The sequence below is a fragment of the Amblyomma americanum genome, chromosome 7 (assembly GCF_052857255.1).
Source record: "Amblyomma americanum isolate KBUSLIRL-KWMA chromosome 7, ASM5285725v1, whole genome shotgun sequence".
Taxonomy (NCBI): Eukaryota; Metazoa; Arthropoda; class Arachnida; order Ixodida; family Ixodidae; genus Amblyomma; species Amblyomma americanum.
This window is the reverse complement of record NC_135503.1, coordinates 15,285,025-15,306,500: the sequence shown is the minus strand read 5'-3', so window position 1 is coordinate 15,306,500 and position 21,476 is coordinate 15,285,025. Positions and strand designations below refer to the sequence as shown.

At 44.9% G+C, this 21,476-nt stretch overlaps 1 protein-coding gene and 1 long non-coding RNA gene across 2 annotated transcripts in view; one reads left to right on the top strand and one right to left on the bottom strand.

The window, feature by feature from the left end:
- Positions 1-21,476, bottom strand: part of LOC144098545 (uncharacterized) — a 312,011-nt gene that overhangs the window by 145,323 nt on the left and 145,212 nt on the right. The gene's annotated exons all lie outside the window — the stretch shown is intronic.
- The window catches only part of LOC144098544 (suppressor of lurcher protein 1-like), a 126,527-nt gene continuing 117,138 nt past the window's right edge, over positions 12,088-21,476 (top strand). The window contains exon 1 of the mRNA XM_077631273.1: positions 12,088-12,681. The gene's annotated coding sequence lies outside the window, so the exon portion shown is untranslated. The remainder of the gene's footprint in view (positions 12,682-21,476) is intronic.

Here is a 21,476-nt window from a genome sequence, read left to right as displayed (position 1 = left end):
AAAGTCGCGATGACGTTGAAATTCATATTTGGAATACATGATGATGATGATGATGATGACGACGAATTTTTATGGCGCAAGGGCATCTACGACCAAAGAGTGCCATGACACAAGGTATTTTTCATTTCTCAAGGCGGTGCCAAAGACCCATTTCCCACGCATTTCACCCTAAAGAAGCCGAAAACCAGACCAGGGGAAAGCTTGTACCCATTGTTTGTATCGCCGGTGGGGACCCGGCGGCACTGGGGATCGAACCCCGCACCTCCCGCATGCGAGGCGGATGCTCAACCTCTTGGCCACCACTTCGGTTTTATAATTAGAATGCAGGTAACTCACTTTCAAGAAAACGCATTAATTTTTTTTTTTTTGCTGGACGATAGTCATGAATAGACGTCCTTTACATCCCCAGCATACCTCGCCTTTGTTGATAGCCCTTTTAATAGCCCATTTATTAAGAGGAGCAACGTGAAGGGAACGCAGGCCTACGCGCGTACATCCGGCCATGATGACCAGATCGTCGAAAGCTTCTATCAAGACGTGAAATTAGCAATGAGCAAAGTATAAACAGTACACTATACTGATAGGTGACTTCCGGGCCAAGGTGGGTGCAAAACAGGCTCGAGACCAGGCATGGGGTGACTGCGGCATAGGCTCGACGGTTCACAAAGAGGAATAAATTACGGATCATGAATACTCTCTAGCGCAAAAGAAGAGAACAGGAAGTGGGCGTGGAAAAATCTAAAATTGAAATAAACTTCGTACTGCGCACTCACCATGGCATTGTGCCGGATGTGGAAGTCCTCATACGGGTGCGATGTAGCATCCCTCAAAGCAAAGTATATAAAAGCTGTGTCTTACCGGTACTCACTTATTGGCAGAAAAATGGAGGTTAACGAAAAGTGTTCAGCTTAAGTTGAGGACAATGCAGCGAGCTATGGAAAGAAAAATTATTGGTCTGACATTAACAGACAGGAAGAGAGTAGAGTAGTTGGGAAAGAAGGGCGTGTTAATGACATCGTAGTCTAAATCAAGAGAAAATAAATGGGCTCGGCCAGTACATGTATTGCGACGGCAAGACAACCGATGGTCGCTAAGGTTAACGGCCTCAATACCAGAAGAAGGCAAGCGTAGCAGGAGTGGTAGAAAGATAGATGGGCAGATGAGATAAGGAATTTCGCGGGCATAGGGTGGCTTGGCTGGCGCAGGACAGGGTTAATTGGAGAGATATGATAGAGGCCTTTGTCCTCCAGTAGGCGTAGTTAGGCTGCTGCTGCTGCTGATGATGATGATGATGATGATGATGATGATGATAGTGATGCTGTGTTTGGTCAAATATGACCCGAGTTATTTTTGCTGGTAAATCAAAACAAAAATTTAAACGACCTTTTATGCACACGAACACAAATTGCTGTTTTCAAATGAGAAGAGAAATTGAGTGGGATGAGAAAAAAATAAAAATTAACGAGCGTTCGGCGTGTTTAATCATAGATAATGGATGCGCTCTGCGCAGCAGTGTTCTTTCACTAAGTCTTCTCCCGTCTGGGACAGCACGGTCCTCTCCCGTCGTAATTCTTCCAAACAAGTTTTCGCGAGCGAGCTCATCATGATTACGTTTGCTTGCCGGCTTACTGGAATAATTTGCATAAGCCCCGGAGCGTTCTGGAAACAGGTGAGCCTGAAGTGATGTCCTCCGAGATTCGCCCCAGACAGACATCGCCACCGTTCCTTACTTCGAAGTCGCTGAATAATTCAATTTCTTGCCAGAGAATTTCTCAGTGACCGATCTGAAGTCTTAGGAAGACAATTTTGTTTCCTTTTTTTTTGTACTGCCTCCACAACTCTGCAGGGTTACCAACCGTCTTCACGTCACAATTGAAGGACACGATGCCGACGTGAACGTGACGTGTGCAGTGGAACAAAGCGGGTTTAATGACATTTTCCGAGTGATTGAGGTTAGTATTCAGAACAAAACTACACTTTTCCCTCACAACCGAGATGTAGAAGGCGCTCCAAAATTATGTTCATCAGGGCAGCTGTTTCACCACCAGTCCATGAGTAAGCGGCGAATCTATTTTTATCGCCTCGTAATTGGCTTCCAGTTCCCCCCATGCTTGGTGTAGCAAACCAATTGGCGGCGAAAACTTGAATCACGGATATTTTATAGGTTCACACAAAATAGTAAGAAAATATATCAGTGTCTATCCTACCATATTTATATCCCCACAGATGTAGACTACCACTACTACATCATTTATCACCGTGAGTTATTGAGGGATCAGTTCCACCTTTTTTTATGTAAGCTGCAAAAATAATCGTCAAATATCGCGCAGGGCAAATCAGATAGAAAAATGGACACTCCCTTGTCGTTCTTCAGCTATACTGGAATGTGTGGCCAGATTTTAATTTTTTTCCTCCTTCGCAGGTACATTGATATGCTACTGGCTTCTGGAGGAGTCGAAAGGAGGGGTTTGCATGTCAGCAGAAGCAAGAATTATTTTCTTCTGAAACTCCTCCAACACGCTTCAATTTCAGATTACCCCCTTGTGGGCGTATTTTGTTTCGTTCGATGAGCTTCTTATCGCGAGCACCAACCAGCTGGGCGCTGCACTCCTGAGCACAAGTTAGTTCTCGTCTCCCCTCAGGACAGGCATATTTACTCCAGAGATACATAAACAGCAAAAGCGTGTCTCACGCAGCGAGCCCTAAACCTAATTACCTGTCATGTATGTGTCGTCCAAAGAGACATGTTTGCACGTGGTGCGGTGGCTAGCCTTCCCCCGCCCTCTTTCGTCTCTCGCGGAATAGTGGTGTAACAGGGCAGCTTTCCGTGGCGCCTTCATTATTGTGATGGCGTGCATACGGGGCAAAGCCCTCCTCTGGCGTCAACCGGAGAGTCTAGTTAGGCGCGGCTTGCGTCGTCATACGTGGGGTCAGAGTGCACGTGCACATGTAGCAGCAACGTTTCGCTTGTTATTTCTGTACGTTATATCCTCACTGCCACGCGTGCCACATTGGCGCGAGCTCTCTCTGTCTTGCACTCCTAGATGTTGCATAAAAACTAGCTCACATCCGAGTGGAGGCATGTCCCAGGATCTCGTTTGGATTTGAATACTCCTCGAAAGCGCAGCAGTTCAGTTTCTTTTTGTTTCTGATCGTGGAGACCGCCATCAAAGACTAAACAAACACAAGCTTTTCAACTATCCGTCTTTTATCCTAAGTGCTCGCGTTAATGCTCCAAGACATGCTGAACCAGCGTCTACATTTCGCCGGGTTAGTACAATATAGACGTTTCGTGATTTGACAGAATGCACAACACCGATTACGTACTGCCATTACTATTTGGTTTCACTGGCTGGAGGACGTGAATCGGCAAACAGCAAATAGGAGGATATGTTGTTAACTGAGACTCTCCAAAAACCCTCTCTATCAGGAACCGTAAAATAATATTACTGAGCTGAGTTTAAAAATTTTTTTTCTGTAACTCAGTTCTGCGGACAAAAAAAAACACCCAAGTTTTTTTGAAAACTTTTTCCAATCAGTCGACAAAATATAATCTAAAAGAACACTTGGCTGAGGTCTCCTAGTACAGAATCATGGCACGTCGCATCTCCTTTTGATCTCTGAATGATACCCACGAAAGATTAATTTCGCCCACGAACGAAAACGACATACATCTGTAAAAATGATGTCATGTAGCTTGCAGCTCAAACTTGCGATTGTTTGAAAAGACTTTGTGTCCACAGATGTAACATGACAGAAAAGCTGTAAAAAAGTAGGATATAGCTCCAGTTCAGGTTCTGCGTAGGGTCTGCTTTAGATGCATCTTTTCTATAGTGGATGAGGCGAAACGGATGGTTAGTGCTTGGTACATGCTCATCTAACAGTTGTTTTGCGTAGAAAATATACGCAGTGCATTAAACTGTTGCTGCCTTAAGTGTCTACAGTTAGGCTCTATATTATTGTAGAAGGTAACCATGATGTTTCCCTAGCATCCCACGACCTATTTTATGAACCAAATAACATGAAACAGTGCAAGAAATAATCCTTCGACTCTCTGTGGCATCAAGTTCTACAACAGGGCGAATTGTTGGGTCCACTAATGGGATGCAGAGCACTCAGACACAGGAGAACGCAGAGAGTCAGTGAACAGCATGGATGCTCTGCACTACGGCACTCGTGCTTTCCTCTCAGTTCTCGTGTTCTCATGTGTTTACCGCTGGGCATCCATTAGGTCTGAAGCACGCGCTGAGCGGCGTACTTAAGTTGCTAGAGCCTCCCTTTTCGCTGGACCTAGCTCGTTTGTGTCAAATACAAAAATATTCTAATGACGCTGCTGTCACTATAATGTTCCATCCCTCCTGAAACGTCTCGGTTTCGCGGCAGCACTCAGAAAGCTTTCTTTTGCATTACTTCAAAGATGGTCAACGCAACGACATCTTTTAACGAGTTTGCACGCTGCAAGCTTTGAAAAATAATACTCAGAACTTTGGCTCAAAAGGCGGTCGTAGAGCTAGAACTTTTCGGAACGTTTTTTTCTGCGGTTACAGGAGTGTGCTCATGGCTCTCGTCTGCTTGCCTACAAACTCCCAGTCTACTTCATGCGTTGAGAAAAACTCAAGACTTTCGTTCACTCTATGAGCAATGTATTAATATATAACGAGTTATTTTCTCTGTTTGAACATGCGAAGGCCGGTACGCTGCGACCAAGTGTCCAGTAGGAGCATTGCCATCTCAGATAAACTGGCACGCTACAAAACCTTGTCTGGTATGCGCTAACAAAAAGGATCTGCGCCATGATAATATCTAATAAGTCGTCCAGAAGGTGTGAGGCGATGTTTAAAGGTCGTTTTGGTTTAAAGTAGCGAAACGTTAAATACTATGAGTGAAGTCGATGTCGTGGAGTCAGCAAACTAAGAAAATATTTCGGGCTTCATATGCGGACGGTGACTAAAAAGACAATGAGAACGACTCCATCAAATTTTCTTAGTAAAAGTCAGTTCTGTTCTTTTTTCAGGCTGTAGCAATATTTGTGCGACAGCTAGACAACGCATTTAATGCCAATAAATTTGAATTTAAAAAATTTCCCGCCACTTGATTCAAACTTACGGTGTCAGGATCGAAAAGGCATCTGAGATAGATGTCTTGTAAGTTAAAGGCAGCACAGGTTAGCCTCAGGGATCTGTGACTCAAATGCATTTAGTCACCGTGGTTTACTTGTTAAATCGGCCCTGGGGGTGATACCTGAATTTCCTTCGTTCACCTTTTCAAACCTACAAAAGCTCTATTTTTGGCGAAACTAGCGTTTTTGTCCTTTAACCGCGGTAATCTGCCCATGCAAGCCAAATTGACTTTGGGTGTACATAGTGTACATGTATAAGAAGGCGAGCCATTGGTTTATTTGCATTATATTTTTTCTTGACCGCGGATTTTACGCCCAGTTTCAAAGTTGATAAACAGGCTACAGCCTCTTGTTGGCTTATAATAAACTGTGCACTTCTACAACCAAAAATATTAGTTTGAACCCGAACGTTTCGGGGCCGGCTGGGCTCCTTTTTCAGGGCTCGGCTCCTGAAGAAGGAGCTGAGCCGGCTCTGAAACGTTCGGTTTCAAACTGAAGTTTTTGGTTGTAGATGTGTAGAGTTTATTATAAGTCTTTAAACCCAACCAGCCAAGCAAATCTGTCAATATGTTTACTTTTCAGTCTTCCTTTGCCACGTCTTTGTGGCTAGCCAGCGAGGCTTACAACGGTTTGACCTCGCATTCTTTCCTTTCTCCGCTTCCCTGTCATAGACCACAATTTATAAATACTGTAAAGCAAAGTCAAAATTTTTCGAGCATGCTGCTAGTCTCATCCAATTAGAAAGGCCACCGCAATCCCCGTTCTTAATGTCTACATGGCGAAACTATAAGAGCACGTTGCAACAGTGACAGGTGTCTAGACACGCTACAGGGTTCAGGAGTTGTCGTTCGTGATAGCATGGTTCAATTCTCGAGGGCTGTGCAAGCGCTAGCTATGCAGATAATGTAATAGTACTGCATGCGACCGCAAACTATGGCACAGTTCCTGTACTAGGTAGTCCCGAGATACGTATCACGCAGTTCCTGCAGCAGCACCCGACATAGTAGTCTGCCTCATGGAGGTAAACATGTGCGTGCTAGAATTATTGGCCGATGTTCTATGTAAACATGCAAGGTGTCGGTTGCGACAGTCGGGAAACCCGGCATCAGAAGTTAATCTTGTTCGGAAAAGAAAACATGATTGAAGGGAATTTCCGCACGCAAATATATCATTTTCTCAGTCTCCGACGACAGATTTGACACCAGCAACCTGTATTCATCCGCACACCCCCCTCCCCCCCCTCCCCCCAAAAAATCTGCTAAAATATTTCAGTAAAGGCACTACAGCTTCAAATGGACCACCTATGCCTTGTTCATAAACACCCCATTGTAATAAGACTTCAGCATTAAAATTTAAAAAAATCAATTTACAGATCATTCTTGTAGATTAAACCTGGTGGAATCAGCATTAAAATATGCTATACGCTTTTAAGTTATGTTTGATGTAGCTTGCCAATAGAGTGTTCGTCATATTACCGTAGACGCTTCTTTCCAAACGTCGGTTTTTAGCAGCTCCATGAGCTGAGAACAGTTTTGCATTGTGCTCAATTTGCAGCCGCATCGGCCGGAGCAGTAGTTGCAGATTCTTGAAATAACTCCTCTTTCACTGCATTTTTTGTTTCTCCAATCTCCACTTCTTATGTTGAAATCGGTGGCACTCTTTGTTGCGTGCCTTCCATTGCCGCCCACATTGGCGTGATTTTCGCTTACTTTTCTTTCGTTTCTCAAATTCCGCTTGCAGCAGGACTAAGGTTGGTGTGCGTATGCAATTATTGCTCAGATAACGTAGCCTGTGTTCTGCAGCACGCATACAAGAAAGTTGCTTTGAAACACAGTACCTCATTCTATCGCGCGGAATATTTGAGCCCGGTCTGAGGATTATACGTTTATTTTTTAACGTGCACCGCAAGCGTCTGATTCTAAATTGTTTGCATTCCACTATTCACTGTACCTCACTGGCGACTGCAGCGTATATTTTACACAGTAATACATTCGCACGCCTTGTTAAATGGGTTAAGAAAACTTCCTGTTAAATTCGTCTTAATACATTTGTGTTGATTTCAGTCTACGTTTTAACTATCCAGGCACGTTGAGACATAGTATGAAGAAAACGATCGCAAGCTAAAGAATCTTATGGGACTTCTTGTCATCAATTTGTGAGCGTACAGAAAAACGAAGCAATTTCAGGTGCTGTGAAATATAGAAGTTATCAGAAATGAACGTGAAGTGCTAGAACGCCAAGCTCAACTTTTACATTGCACTCCGACCCAAGGTCGTACCTCAGAAAGTATTTCAGATTTATTTTAGTTATCCGCGCACTATCCTTGTGTTAAAGTATGTCATTACAATTTTGCCAAAGTGAATTTTGCAAAGTGGTCTTCACGTGGTACACTTGAAACGGTCTAATGACAACGTCTTTCTCAGCCGATGTGTTGAACTTAAAAAAAGGAAAGGTTGCGTAGGACGAAAGTGACAGCAGCTGGAACTGTACCAGAAACACGCTTAATGTTTTGAAATAGTTATTCCCGTCAGAGGAGACAAGAACGGTACACTCGTGCGAACATCAGTTGGAAGCATTCTATTGCACTAGAAAAGTTGCTGTAACTTTAGTAAGGCGCCTAATGTTAGCTTTAAATTGCTTCATCACATCAGTGAGCAGATGTGAATTTCTCCGGGAAATGAAGCAGCGTAAAAAGCTAAAAACTTGAATCACTTCACGTGGAAACAAAAAAAAAACAGTCTAACTACACAGCCATCTTTATACATTGAACTCCTTGTTAGCAACAGGGACGGCGATCATCGCTGGCTGTCTGCAGGCTAGTGATCTTGTGGCCCTAAAAGCGGTAAAAGAAATCAGCTTTCGGTGTTGTGTTTTCCTTTCCTTTCGTTTCATAGAGCTCTGTTTACTTATTGTTAGCGAGGTTTCCTGAATCGGTGGCTGCTTCTAGGAATTTAGTCTCTTGAGTGCCAGGACACCCATGTATGCGTGATGACGCGCCTTTTTCATTCACTCCACATTTATTTTTCTATTTTTTGAAGAGGGGAGGGGGTGCCGCTGGGAAACAGGAGCGCTGGTTAAATACACTCCGGTTCCTTCCTTCTGTGGCAGTGCCCTGAGGCATTTTCTCTTTCTGCCTCGTTTCTCTAGACTGCAAATTTCCTGCAATCACAGAAGATGGTAATTAAGTATTTTCTAGAAGGCCTGGCTTTAGCTTTCTCCAGAGCACCGCGACTTCTTTGCACATTCAGTTTCACTCAACACCAGAAATGGTTTGCCGAAAACATGCGTCTTTATTTCACACAAAATAAATCCACAACCTTCTGTGCTTTTTTCACTCCCCAAGGTATTTGAGGTAAGAATATACAGTAAAACGTAAATAATTTATTGTTTCCATAGGAATCGCATCTTTCAGCCCATGCTAGTAAATCACTTAGCAAACATTTAGTATTTTCTGGACTGCAGAATAGATTTGGAAGGTTACCACTACAAGGCAGAGAAACGCCAACGCTGAAGTTTCCAAAATTGTAAATGATGCAATTTTCAGTAGGGCAGCTTCAATAAAAGTGTTTGTTTCCGCATTATTCCACTTAGTATTCGAAACCTCAGAAGTACATAATATTGCGCCACTTAAGCGCTTGGCTAGCGACTGCGGTTGCGCTTTCTGGGCTCGTCACAGTAGTAGCTAGGAAGTGTGCTAGGCTAAAATTACAAAGCAGGTGGTCGTTCCACAAGCAAACGTGATGTTTGTGCAATTTTCTTCTAAAATGCACTTTTCATTTTCTCATGGTGTCCATTTGCTTGCCGTTATGAAAATGGCTCAAAGGCTACGCGGCTAGGCTAGTTGGTACAATAAAATCATTCAAACTTTCACAGCATCTCAGACAACCCAAGAAGGGGAACCATCTCGCAACCCAGGATATTTATTGCTGAATCCATACAAAGGCAAGTCACCAATAATATAAACTTTTAAAGGGTTTAGATGCAAATCAAATTAAAACGGTCCGAACCCAAAGCCGAATTGTTAAAACATGCGGTTCATTGCAGCAACTAATTGCGAGGTGAGGAAAAATATCCTGCGCTTTAAAATCGCTCAGCGAGATAGCGCCTTTTACAGTTTATTGCGATATTCTTCACCTGTCCAGTTTAAAGTTATCACTCGTGCGTGCGCGCGCGCGCGCGCGCGCGTGTGTGTGTGTGTGTGTGTGTGTGTGTGTGTGTGTGTGTGTGTGTGTGTGTGTGTGTGTGTGTGTGTGTGTGTGTGTGTGTGTGTGTGTGTGTGTGTGTGTGTGTGTGTGTGTGTGTGTGTGTGTGTATGTGTGTATGTGTGTGTGTGTGTGTGTGTGTGTGTGTGTGTGTGTGTGTGTGTGTGTGTGTGTGTGTGTGTGTGTGTGTGTGTGTGTGTGTGTGTGTGTGTGTGTGTGTGTGTGTGTGCGTGTGCGTGTGCGCGTGCGCGTGTGTGCGTGCGTGCGTGCGTGCGTGCGTGCGTGCGTGTGTGTGTGTGTGTGTGTGTGTGTGTGTGTGTGTGTGTGTGTGTGTGTGTGTGTGTGTGTGTGTGTGTGTGTGTGTGTGTGTGTGTGTGTGTGTGTGTGTGTGTGTGTGTGTGTGTGTGTGTGTGTGTGTGTGTGTGTGTGTTTACACGCGCTCCATAAAAATTTTGAAACAAGATTAGGGTTTAGAAACTTTCTACTAACATTGTTCTCGGAGCTTGTGCGCTTTCTGTGTTTTCTGTTTGTCTCTCCTGAAAGATTTCTTTCTCGAGAAATGCTGGCGGCAGCGTACAACCGTAGCAGATCGCATGTTGCGGTCTTATGGTATCCTTCTCCGAGGAAAATTCATCCTCGCATATAAATATGGTCCCGCAAAATGGTCTCAAAACCATCACTTAAGAAAAAAGTGGGCCTCCTTGGTGTAAATGAAATCAGTGACACTTGTTAATAAAATGTTTTGTACCTGAAACAATGAAGCCGCTTTCACAAAGTATGCATGAAGCCGGTAATATTTACAATGAATAATCTGAAGGAGTAATTCGCTCAAAAGTGAGTTGTGTGCAGAGCTCTGTTTATTGGTAAGCCTATTCCGAAAGATGCGTTCGGTATGTCTGAAGCAGTTTGAACCTTTACTGTTTTCACGACTCGTATCGGAGGTGCAGGGCGATTTAAAACTTAGGTTATTTTGCAAGCAAGGCCGGAAAATCTTTGCCGCACAGTATCTACGATACTATGCGGCAAAGATATAAACTTTTTTTTTCATTTGAACAATTCTTAAACTTCCGTGTTTTAGCTCAAGCGTGCTGCAATACGAACACCGTATAAACAATAACAAACACAGCCGAGATAAGGAACTGCAGAGATAGACGAGTTTTAATGGGTGAAGATTTATGTCCAAAACTACTAACTTGAGCACGACTGCAAGGTACCTGGAGCATATATTCAATTCATATATTCAAGGCTTTCATCGCTGTTTCTGCATAGTAGTTTCACCAAATATTTCGCAACAATAATTCTCTAGCGAAAAGTGCGAGTTTTTTTAACCCTTTTGGTTTATTCATCAGGAAACATAAGCTCCTTCACTTGGGATGCGCGTAAAATAACCATTTTATGCGTTCGCTATAATTATTTTTTCTTGTAATTGCCCTCGGATGATAGGTTGAATAAACAGAGATTAGGAGCTAAAACAAACAGAAATAGGAAGCTCCGCGTGCGCTCAGTCCTAAGCCTACTTCCCGAACCGTCGCTCCGCATCGTTAATTTATCTAATTCCCCTAGGCTTCCTCGTATGCAGGCGCCCGGTTGCGTCGCCTTCGACGAAGCTCAATCCGAGCCACTCTTCTGAATGCTGCGCTTCTGAAAACTCTCCTCTCTTCTGAGCCTTCTTTCGCTCCCTGAACTCTTTCGTGCTTATTTACCGAGAGAGAAAAGATAACTTCCCGATTTTCTCCCCACTCATTGCATCATTACAAGATATGTAGATGATGAGAGACGCGAGAGGTGACCATCGGCTATTCTTGAGAGCATAGCTAACTTAACCTACGCCTTTTTTTTTTTAGTTCTGCTACTGTGCTGAGTAGTTACCAGGAACACGTTGGGGCTATCGAGAGTCACACAGCTGCTATAGTAGCTACTTTTGACACAATTATCTCCTCTTAGCTAATCTCTACGACTTTCCGTAGCCATTACCTAAGCCCTCGCCAGCTGCCGATATCCTTCATAATGCCAACCAGGAAACTTCGAAACGCACCACTTAAAGTGATGCTGAGCTGCCTTTGACTACGTTTCTGGCCGGTTTATGCTTATGTTCTCTCTCCCAAACACAGCTATTTGTATTTTTTCATGTTGCGGGCTGCCTAGAAGTATGCTGTATACCAAAGTAGCCAAATGGTTTAATTGGTACTGCTTCATCGCTACAAACAGTGAAAAAACCCACGGACTCCGGAAAGCTAAGTGACCTCGTGTCGGTACTGTATTCGTATCTTTTCTCTCGAAGTCGCTGCGACGGCTCAGTGGTTATGGCGCTCGGATGATGGCCCGAAAGGCGAGGGTTCGATCCCAGCCGCGGCGATCGCATTTCGATGGGGGCGAAATGCTAGAGGTTCGTGTACTGTGTGATGTCAGGGCACGTTAAAGAACCCCAGGTGGTCGAAATTTCCGAATCCCATCACTACGGAGCCCATCATAGTCTGAGTCGCTTTAGAACGTAAACCCCATAAACCAAACCCCATAAACCATATACCCCATAACCCCATAAACGCTATAAATCAAACCAAATCATTTTTTTTGCTCTGATGAACATTAAAGTGAATTTCACGGCACTCGTCAGGAACCGTTTCCAAAGACAGGCGGCTGCCTAGCGCAGGCCGCTCTCCGAGCGGACGCCCGGACCGGACGCCCGTAGCGTGCTTGCGAACGCGCGCGCCGCCCCTGGCGAAGCGAAGGCGAAGCTCGCAGCCCGGGTCGCGGGAGCCCCGGCTCAGAACGCGACGGGCGCTCGAAGCGCTGGCGTGCTGCCTGCTCTACGCGAGATGCCTCCAACGGCGGAGCCCTACGCGGCCGTCCGCTAGCGTCCCAGCGCCGGCAGCCGCGCTCCTCAGCAACGCGGCGGCGGCTAATACGTTATTTGAGAGTGTCTCCCTCTCTCACCTACGTTCCGATACGGTGCGCTATCCGCTAGCCCGAGGGTCGGACCTAGCTGCAGTGTTCTTCGTGGGATTTCGTCGGGCTTTGCCCTTTACTCCGCAAAAGCGCATCGTTGCGCGGATTAATCCTGCCCGAACTTTATCCCGGATTTGTCCGGTTCTGTGTGTTAGCGACCGTGGACGAGCTTCTCTGGCAGCCACCCCGGACTCACTGCAACCAGCCGCGACTGTCTTCACTCTGCTCACCTGTACAACGGGATACATCTTGCCGCACTTTTATTTGTTGTACTTTTTATGCGCGCTGCTGGACCTGTCTCTGAAAGCCGGCTCTGCATCTGACGTGATTAGCATGCCTTTACTGATGAACGGTCCGTGCTACCCGGATTATGGTTTTTGGATCCGGTTGCGACGGATTATCAGCGCTGTTGCTGTAAGTAATCCAAGCTCTCGCTTCGTGTATGTGCATGAATATTTTAGGAATGCGCGGCTGTAATATTGATGTCACGGATTTTCTCCGCCCACTATTCCTTGCATGTATGCTAAGGAGAGAGTGGTTCCCGGCTTGTGGACGGCAGATGAAACAAGGCAAAGCCCAATGTCAGGCAGAACCATTAATTATAGACCATGTATCTAATACCTTTTCTTAAGATACTTCAACTGCACCCAAACCATCCCCATCAGCATACTGATTTTTTTAAGAACATTCGAAACTAGAACTCCGCGGGCACTTTATATTTTTCACGTTCTGTCTTTAAAAAAGAACTCTTACTTAACAAAGTGAGTCATCTTAATTTTACAGAATATGTGACATACTCCATGACTTAATTCTGTTTAGCATTCTGGCTATTCAGCTTGGGCTGTCATACACTCCCAGCCTTTTCCGCGTCATCGCTGTGCGTATTATCTATTCCGATTTTTTTGTATGATGATAACTAAACTGATGCTATTATTACAGGAAATGCTAAATAATGCAACCCCTAACACGATGTTTCGTACTTAATGAAGGTAGCGATATCCGGGAATTTCGGTACCGAAATTAACCTAGTCTGCTTTCGGAAGAATGATTAGTCATGCGCTTTCTCATGCTCTTCTGGCTACAGAGTGGGCACATAAACCGAATAGCCTACAGTTTTGAATGCTCGTGCTTTTCTTAATTACCTGGGCTTTTTTCAATACAATTTTTTGCAGACCCTGAACTTTTGTTCCAGGCTTTTTTCCGTGTCCTAGGTTTTCGTTTAGGAGCAAATATACACACGGTCAATACAAAATTCTTGGAGGACGCTAAATATGCATGATTAATTTCTTTTTAATATTGCATACTATGTCTGTATAACTCATATTGCAAGTTTGGTGAGTGCGGTGTTGTTTCTTTGCTGACGTATACTAATGAGGAAATCGTTAGTTTCGACCTGCTCAGATGATTCAAAAATAACCACTCATTCGTTTCTTCTCTCCTGTTTCCCGTAAAAAGAACACGAAGCTGGACTAAATCAGTGCAGAAACTGTGATCGGCATCCGAGTTGCTTTTACAACGAAAATTTCCTATGTCACTTCTCTCTTGTCTTGATCTTGTTGTCCATTATTTAAGAAACCAGTCCATCATTGCTTGATGCTTGTGAAATAAATAATGACCGCAGAAAGTAAAAAAACTACCAGAAGACATTGCAAGCTCTAGATGCGTTGCTTTTTACTACGCATTTTGCTTTATACGGAGGACATTCAATATCACAACGGCAAGCTGTGATATATTGGTTTAATTTTATTCGAATATTCAGCATAAGGCGTGAGTAAAGACCGGAACACAATTTTTTTCTTTTTCGTTAATGCTTCTGAATGTTCATATTATTTGTTCAGTATTGATAATTTTCTGGCAACATTACGCTCTCCCAGAGTACTTGTTCATGTCACCTCAAACCTTTTAACTTTCTGAGCCTCCACCTCAGTGCATTAGCAAGTTGCTGCCACCACTCCGAAGCTTGAATCGTCATGCATTAACTTAACTGATCTTTTAGACGTTCATGATGCCACACAGTTGCATTAACGTTTCCATTATAGTGTTAAAAAGTATGCATCGAGAAAAATGCATGACAAACACCGAACTGCTGAAAATGTGGACATTAAAAATCTTCGAAGATCAAGGAATTCATGGCTGCAGCTACCTAAAGTCGTTTCTTCATTAGATTTCAATACTTAGTGCTAAATCGCACAGACGTCATTTAAAAGTGCCGCCTGTTATGATATTGCTAAAAACTTCCGGGTCACATAAGCGCCAATATGCGAAAAAAACAGTAAGAAAAAAGGGCAAGGTGCTTTCATCATGCCTACTGTACTTAAGACAAAGTCTACATAAAATGAACCTTCCTGCCAGGCTATCATCACTGCCAACTCAAGATGCTCTCGAGCGCTGAGCAAGCCAAACAAGCGCCTCAACTTCTCTGCGCAGACAACTTCTCTGTGTTTTTCTTTTTCGTGTCTCTCAGCATCACCACGAATATGCCCAAATGACGGTTCTTCCATCGAGATGGTCAATTCCATGAGACAGTATTCAGAAAATAAATGGAAAGAGAGAGAGAGAGAAAAGGTAGAAAAGTTCAGCGCACATGTTAAGAATAGATTCTGCGGCAGCCTGCTCCATTATCTCGCCTTTTTTGTCGAGACTCGAAAGTGAACCAGACGGCCTAATTCCATCCGGACGTGTGCAGCATTAGTGTTATTTCCTTGCTTTAATCCTACACCGCACCCTCACGGAGGCTATCCGCGTCAGCTTTTGTGCTACCCTTTCAGCCACAACCTGACGCAGTGCTGCCGCGGCGCGTCTTACCACGTCAGAGCTGGGCCAACTGCGCCGACCCGGCTGGGGCGCGGCGAATCGCGCATTTTGTATTCCCTTCGCGACTGCCACCAGTGCAGAGCCGCGTCTTTCATAATGCATGTGCTCGCTACAGGACATATATATGTGTATGTGTGTGAGCGTATACATGTGCGAGTAGCGGCACAAGACAAGTCAAGCCTAGATGCAAAGGCATCGCTGTGTAGTTCCTCCCTCCTTTTCAAGTATTTTATTTCATTGTTTTGCTTTTTTACTTTCGTGTCTTTCCACCGCTCTCACGCCGTCTCGTGTTCGCGTTATGCAGAACGCTGTGTTACACGGTAGTAGTACGAGAGCCGCTCATTCTGGCGTTCACGCCCGAGAAAGGACGTTTCACGCGAATGCTTCGGAACGCGTCTCGTAACAAGATTGAAGGCAGTCTTGCGTCGGTCCTGCCTCCCTGTCGCCTTCGCACCATCCCGTTTCATCGTTCCTTGCTCGCTTTTTCTTTGCTGCCAAGAGACGGTGCCTCCTGATGTCTTTATGTAGAGACGAATGTGACTACATCTGCGTTACTTGTTCGTAGCATCCCACAATACTTCCGCTTGGAACGGCTTACTTAAGGCTCTTCTCAGGGGTTTGGTTTAGTTTCTTCCGTTTTTAGCCAGTTCCTGGAAAAACATTCGTTTATGACGTGCACGTTATTAGCGAGTTCTAGTTACTACAACTTTTGATTGTAGTTACGTTGCGCGCCTACGTGTCTGTTTATGAAGAGAGGATGCTGACTCACAATACCGACAACGTGATTTACGCTCTTCGCGCTTTGTCGTCCGCTTCTTGCGGTTTGTTGTGTTCACTACGAGACTTGGTTTGAGCTAGTTGCTGAAGAGACATAGATTAAACAGCGCATGAGAACAAGGAGAAGAGCACACAAAAGACAGCACGCGTGCCGACTGCCAGCTATTTATTATCCGAAAAAAACCGCTGATAGCCACGAGAGAGCACACATAAAAATCAAGTTTTTATGTTTACTTTCATGCGGTTGTAATCATTTTTTTTCAAGATAATCAATCTGTTGGTAGTTGGCGCCAGTCATATCTATAGTGTGTTCTCGTACTTGTTTTCATACGCGTTGTATTTTATTATCTAAGTCATCACTGCCGTTTAATTTTAGTTTTCTATTCTTTCTATTTAGACCTGTTGGCGGGTACAATACTAAAACGTGGGAGTTGTTTCTTAGCTGGCCTGTTTCATTACTAAGCTTGAAAGCCTTCTCAGTGACCAGAGGTACAAGTAACAAGCATTCAGGAATCTATTGTCGATAAGACAGAAACCTACTCTGAATAAGTCTTCCCTGACACGCCTACAAAACCATCAAAGGTTTCCTGTTTACTATTCATACAATTACTCAGGCAATGAATAAATGTAATGTCGTTGCGGTGTTAGTATCTTTTGTCGCCTTCAAGTGAACGTGCATTTCTTATTCTTTCTTCTATTCACTGTTTCTTCATTCTCACTCTACGAAATACTTCCTAGCGGGCGAATTGTTGGTGTGAAAGCACGCTTTAGTTTCAGGCTATATCATAAAGACCTAGGAAGTCGAAAGTAGTATGAGCTGAAAACAAGCAGGTAACCATGCAAAGCATTTGAAAAATGCGCAACATACTTGCAAAAATAAACAAGCCGGTGCCACTTTTCAACGGAACAAAAAGAAAATTTAAGATAAATGTTATAAAAAGGGCCATGTTACTGGATAATGTAAGAATAAAAATATCTGTTAAAAATTTCTTGCAGAGCACCGAATCAACCAGCTGTTATGAGCGTAAAATGAATGAGCTCACAAATCTCATGAAACATTGCCATAAACATAATCATTTGCAAACACCGCATGCTCCTCTTACTTGTCCCTCTCTCGCCCCCCCCCCCCCCCCAGGGCCACTACACACACGCACATCATACATGTTTTTTTCTTTTATTTGGTGCATTGCTTCTGTTAGTGCCCGGAACAATACCCGAAGAACAGAAAATAATGGCTCTGGAGGCCACAACAACCGTAGGAAGAGATAAAATGGCGACAGACACCAAGTAGCACTGTTATCCAGAGCCCAAACAGCGAACCGCTGTCTCGCTTAGATGCTGCGAAAAGCAGATGCCGAGAGGCGCCCCCGGAAAAAACAAAACAAAACAAAAAAAAAACATGAAAGGCGGTGGGAGAAGGTTTGGGAAGAGACAAAGCGTCGCGACCACTGCAGGATTCCGGCCGCACTTTGCGGGGAAGGGCGCACGGACGGGCAGAAAGACAGACAGACAGAGTCGAGGGAGCGGCAGTGAGCTAGCAGCTAGGAGCACGCTCGCGCCCAAAGTAGGAATTGAGTTATTGAGTAGCTCCGATGGCCGCCGGGAGTTAATCTAATCGAGTGAGACCAAGCCGGACCATTAGCGGCGGTCGCTCACTCCACCACCACCCCTCTTGCACCACCGTCCACACTGCCTTTATCCGCACTGGTGCCTCGGTGTGTCCGTATTGGGCCAGTTGCCGGAAACAAAGCGAAGACATGGAGCGCGCTGCAAAGTGACGGTCCGCCTCTTACTCCCTTACTACCTTCGGGTTTCGGCCACACGAACCACGAGAGCAGTATACGACGGGCTCCACTCCTGGTGGCAGCCGTGTTCTTCGGCCCGGGATCACTTCGCTTGTTCCTCCTCTCCATCAACGAGTCTGTTCCTTCTCTCTTTTTTCTCTTCTCTCCCCTCACTCTGACTCCGACCTGGCGGTCAGCGTGAGGCAGGAGACGTCACCTCCTTATCCTCTTTCGGAAAGAATCGCTTAGCTTCTCTCCCTCTCTACACTGAAACGACTGTGTCTGTGCGTACGAAGTGAGAGCCGTAGAGCCGCCGTCGGTGTATAGCTCTACCCCGTTTCGGGGTATCGATTCCGTCGGAGATACGAGAATCCGCACTCGAAACAAAGAGAAAAAAGTAAATAAAGAAACGTTAGAGGGCGCGAGCTTCCGAACGACGGTAAACGGCCCGACCCTACACGCGCTCTGCCGGCTCTCTGGTCTTCGCCGAAGAAGAATGGTTCGTCGCGCGTGAGAGACGTTGGCTTCGCAAGGGCCGAGTGAGCCATCCTCGCAGCATTGCCTTTTCCCCCGGCCACTGATCTCTCCCTTCCTGCTCTGGCCGATGCAGACGCGGTGCGGCCGTTACTTGAGAAATCCCGCCCAGGAAGGCCCGTGCCGAAACATTCGTCTTGTGGTTCGGAATCCCCTTTCTCGGTTCTTCCGTCCAGGGCCCTGTGTACGTCCTGCTGGCAGCTGCAAACAGAGTTAGCATACTGCGCGCCTTTTGTTTTCGCGCCCTAAGCGTTGTTACCGCGCTCCACGATCTCTTTTTTCTTACGTCTTGTTCCCTGAAAAGCAGGGCTGAAATCTTGGCCGGGTTGTGCGCCGTCAGTCTTTCGGGCTCTTTGGAGTGTCTTGTTTCGGAGCTGCTATTCAATTCTGCTATTCTCTACGTTTGGAGAGCCCGAGCGACTCCTGAGGGGAATTTTCACTCCGTTTGAATTTGGTGAAATTCTAGGCTAATGCCAAGGAATCACTTTTCCTTGCATTTATTATTTTTTTTTATAAACAGCGACCTATTGATAAGTTTGCTGGGATGGCATGTGATGGGACTGAGTGCGCTAGGTGCGGTCCCACATTTATTGCCGATGGCTTGAGTTCCTATGAGCGCCGACGGCCAGCGAGCAACACGCCCGCTCTGCCACCCAGCCTTCAACGTTCTAAACGGTGCCTGGCACTTCTTCCTTTTCCAAAGCGCCAGTGCATGTGGTGGCGCTACAAGATGATTTCCGTTTAAAGCGACCCATTCAATCGCCCATCCCCGTTGAAAGGCTTCCAAATAAGTGAGAAATTTGTCACCTGTAGAGATAAGATGATCGGCATTTTATTCCCAAGCTCAAATCTACCACCGCATGAACGTCATCTGCTGTCGCATTTCTTTATAAATTTATTCTGTTGCGCACTCGCGCTTTTCTAAACACCATTTCAAAAAAGCATACGTGGAAGGCTGATAAAGCTTGCAGTGTTGTTTCAGCTGAAAATCAGAGGAGTTGAGACTGCATTCGGTTATCAAATTGTGTGTAAGATCAAGGAGAGCTCTCTCGCTTGAACAGAAAAACCTGCCTAACTGGGCTACTGTTATTAAGGATGCTTGTTCTATTTACTTTGCCGTTGCGTGCTTTCGCGCGACTGCTGACGAGAGCGAGATGGATGATTTTTTTGGTATATCTGTTATATTGTGAATCTTATGATAAGAGAATGTCCAAATGCCTCTTTATGATCTCCCAAGTGGCGTGCGTACGAGACTTCTATTCTGTTGTTCAGTCATACCTTAATGATCTAATCTAATATAAGAGAAGTGCGTTAATATTCATTTGTAACAAACTAAACACGTATCAGTAGTTTATGCCTGCAGAATTTTTGTTTTTTTTATGCCGGCGAAATGCCTACAGTGCACCATCGAGATGTAGCCGGCGAAATGCCTACAGTGCACCTTCGAGATGTAACGTACATTGTTCTCCCCTTTGGTATATTAGATAAGCCACTGTTAATTAGAGGCAGCATTAATTAGACAAAGTATTAGGCGCACCGAGATCCGCTCCGCTGGGGTCCCGAATGTTAGTACGAGATTTGCATGCGCATTATGTGGTATTATAGAATGTATATGTGTATCCAGCATATCAAGTTTTTATTTAATAATATGCCCTGATAGAGAAAAAAGATGCGACAAACAATTCCTTTTCGAAGAAAGGAAAGCAAACGAAAACAAGAAGCAATATTGTTACGAGCAACTTGTTACGAATACAGTTACGAGATTGTTTATCGAAACTACTTTATTAATATTACTTGTTAAGCTGTTTACAAGGGCACAATAATAGATTTGGTAATGCAGTAGGGGTCGAAGCCGATCCTTTTTTTATTGATCTCCTCTTTTTTTTATTCTAGTGTACGGTGGGAGCTTTGTTTGCACAGCGTATGGTCTGCGGGACTGCACTATTAACCCGCTACTTCTATATTAGTGCATTCCTATATTTTTCTATTTTCAAAACTGTGTGAACATGGGAGCAGCACGTTAAAGGTACTCTATTTCGCTAGGGAAGCCTTAAGCGCAAAATCAATTATGCGATTAGAACGATGGGCTCTACCCAGAATAAATTTGTGTACTTTACGGGATGAAAGATTAGGGGGCACTGCACGCTTCCCTCGGCGAAGGTGTGTCCACAGCGGGGCTGATTAGGCGCGAGTAGCCAGTAATGGTGCACTGAAACGCATGATGGGCAATTTATTTATTATAGCGATAGCCATATGAGACGCTTTCTGTGACGTAAACCGGGGACGTCTTTAGTGTAGTATGCCGTCACTGAAAACATTCCCGTCTTTTTGCTGCGCTAAGTGAATGATAACCAGTCGGTTCTGAGGCCTAAACGACTTGTGACCCGAGCATGCAGCCTTTGGGTTAGGACATCCGTGCTTGTGTGGTTTCAGTGTACTTCTAAGCAAGCACGTTCTAACTTCACCTTTCTCGATGTAGTTATATTTATAAGATAATTGTTTCTCAATTTTTGTTGCCTTATATAGCTTCTACGGCACGAGCATTATCGAATTAATGAATGGAACGGGCTTGCTTAGCTGTTATGGTTGGCATAGATGAAAGCAATTGCAAAATTTTCTTCCTGTTAGCATTCTGCGAGTGCTTCAAAAGAGCTTTCGATTTGGAAGTGTACTCTGTGTCTGATTTACCTCTACGCTGATGCGTTGTACATCCCGCAGAAGAGTGCTGCTCTTCCAGCAATATTTTTCATTTCGAATACTGGCTTAAAGGGGCTCTGAAACGCCTTCCGAGGAGAGCACATTAACTCACTTAATCACTGCACTGTGTTGCCACGAAAACCGGAGCAAAATAATGCTCTTTTACACGCAGCAGACGACCCACAATCGCGCGTCAAAGTTGGCGAGCCCTTCCCGGCGACTTTTTCATGCTCGCACCCTCCTCCGTCCCCCGCATCTGCGTAGACAAGGTGAGAGGAGGCCATTGGTTAGATTCTTTCAGACGTCAGGAAGCTATCGTGGCCGCGGCCAATAAGCCGCTTATCCCCGGCGGGTTGGGAAGCTCCGCTTCCAGAGGGGGGTCGGCGAAGGAGCGCCTGCCTTCCAGCGTGCAAAAAGTGACGAGAGGAGAGGGAAAGGCGCGAAGATGCTGAAATTAAAATTTTAACTACAGATAACTCAGCTTCTATAAAGCGATTTAAAAAATATTTGCTGGACACTATTCGTAAAGCGGCGTGCTTCAATATCCCAGGCACGCCGCAACTTTATTAGAGCCCCTTTCACAGCCCCTTTAAATGCTGTGTC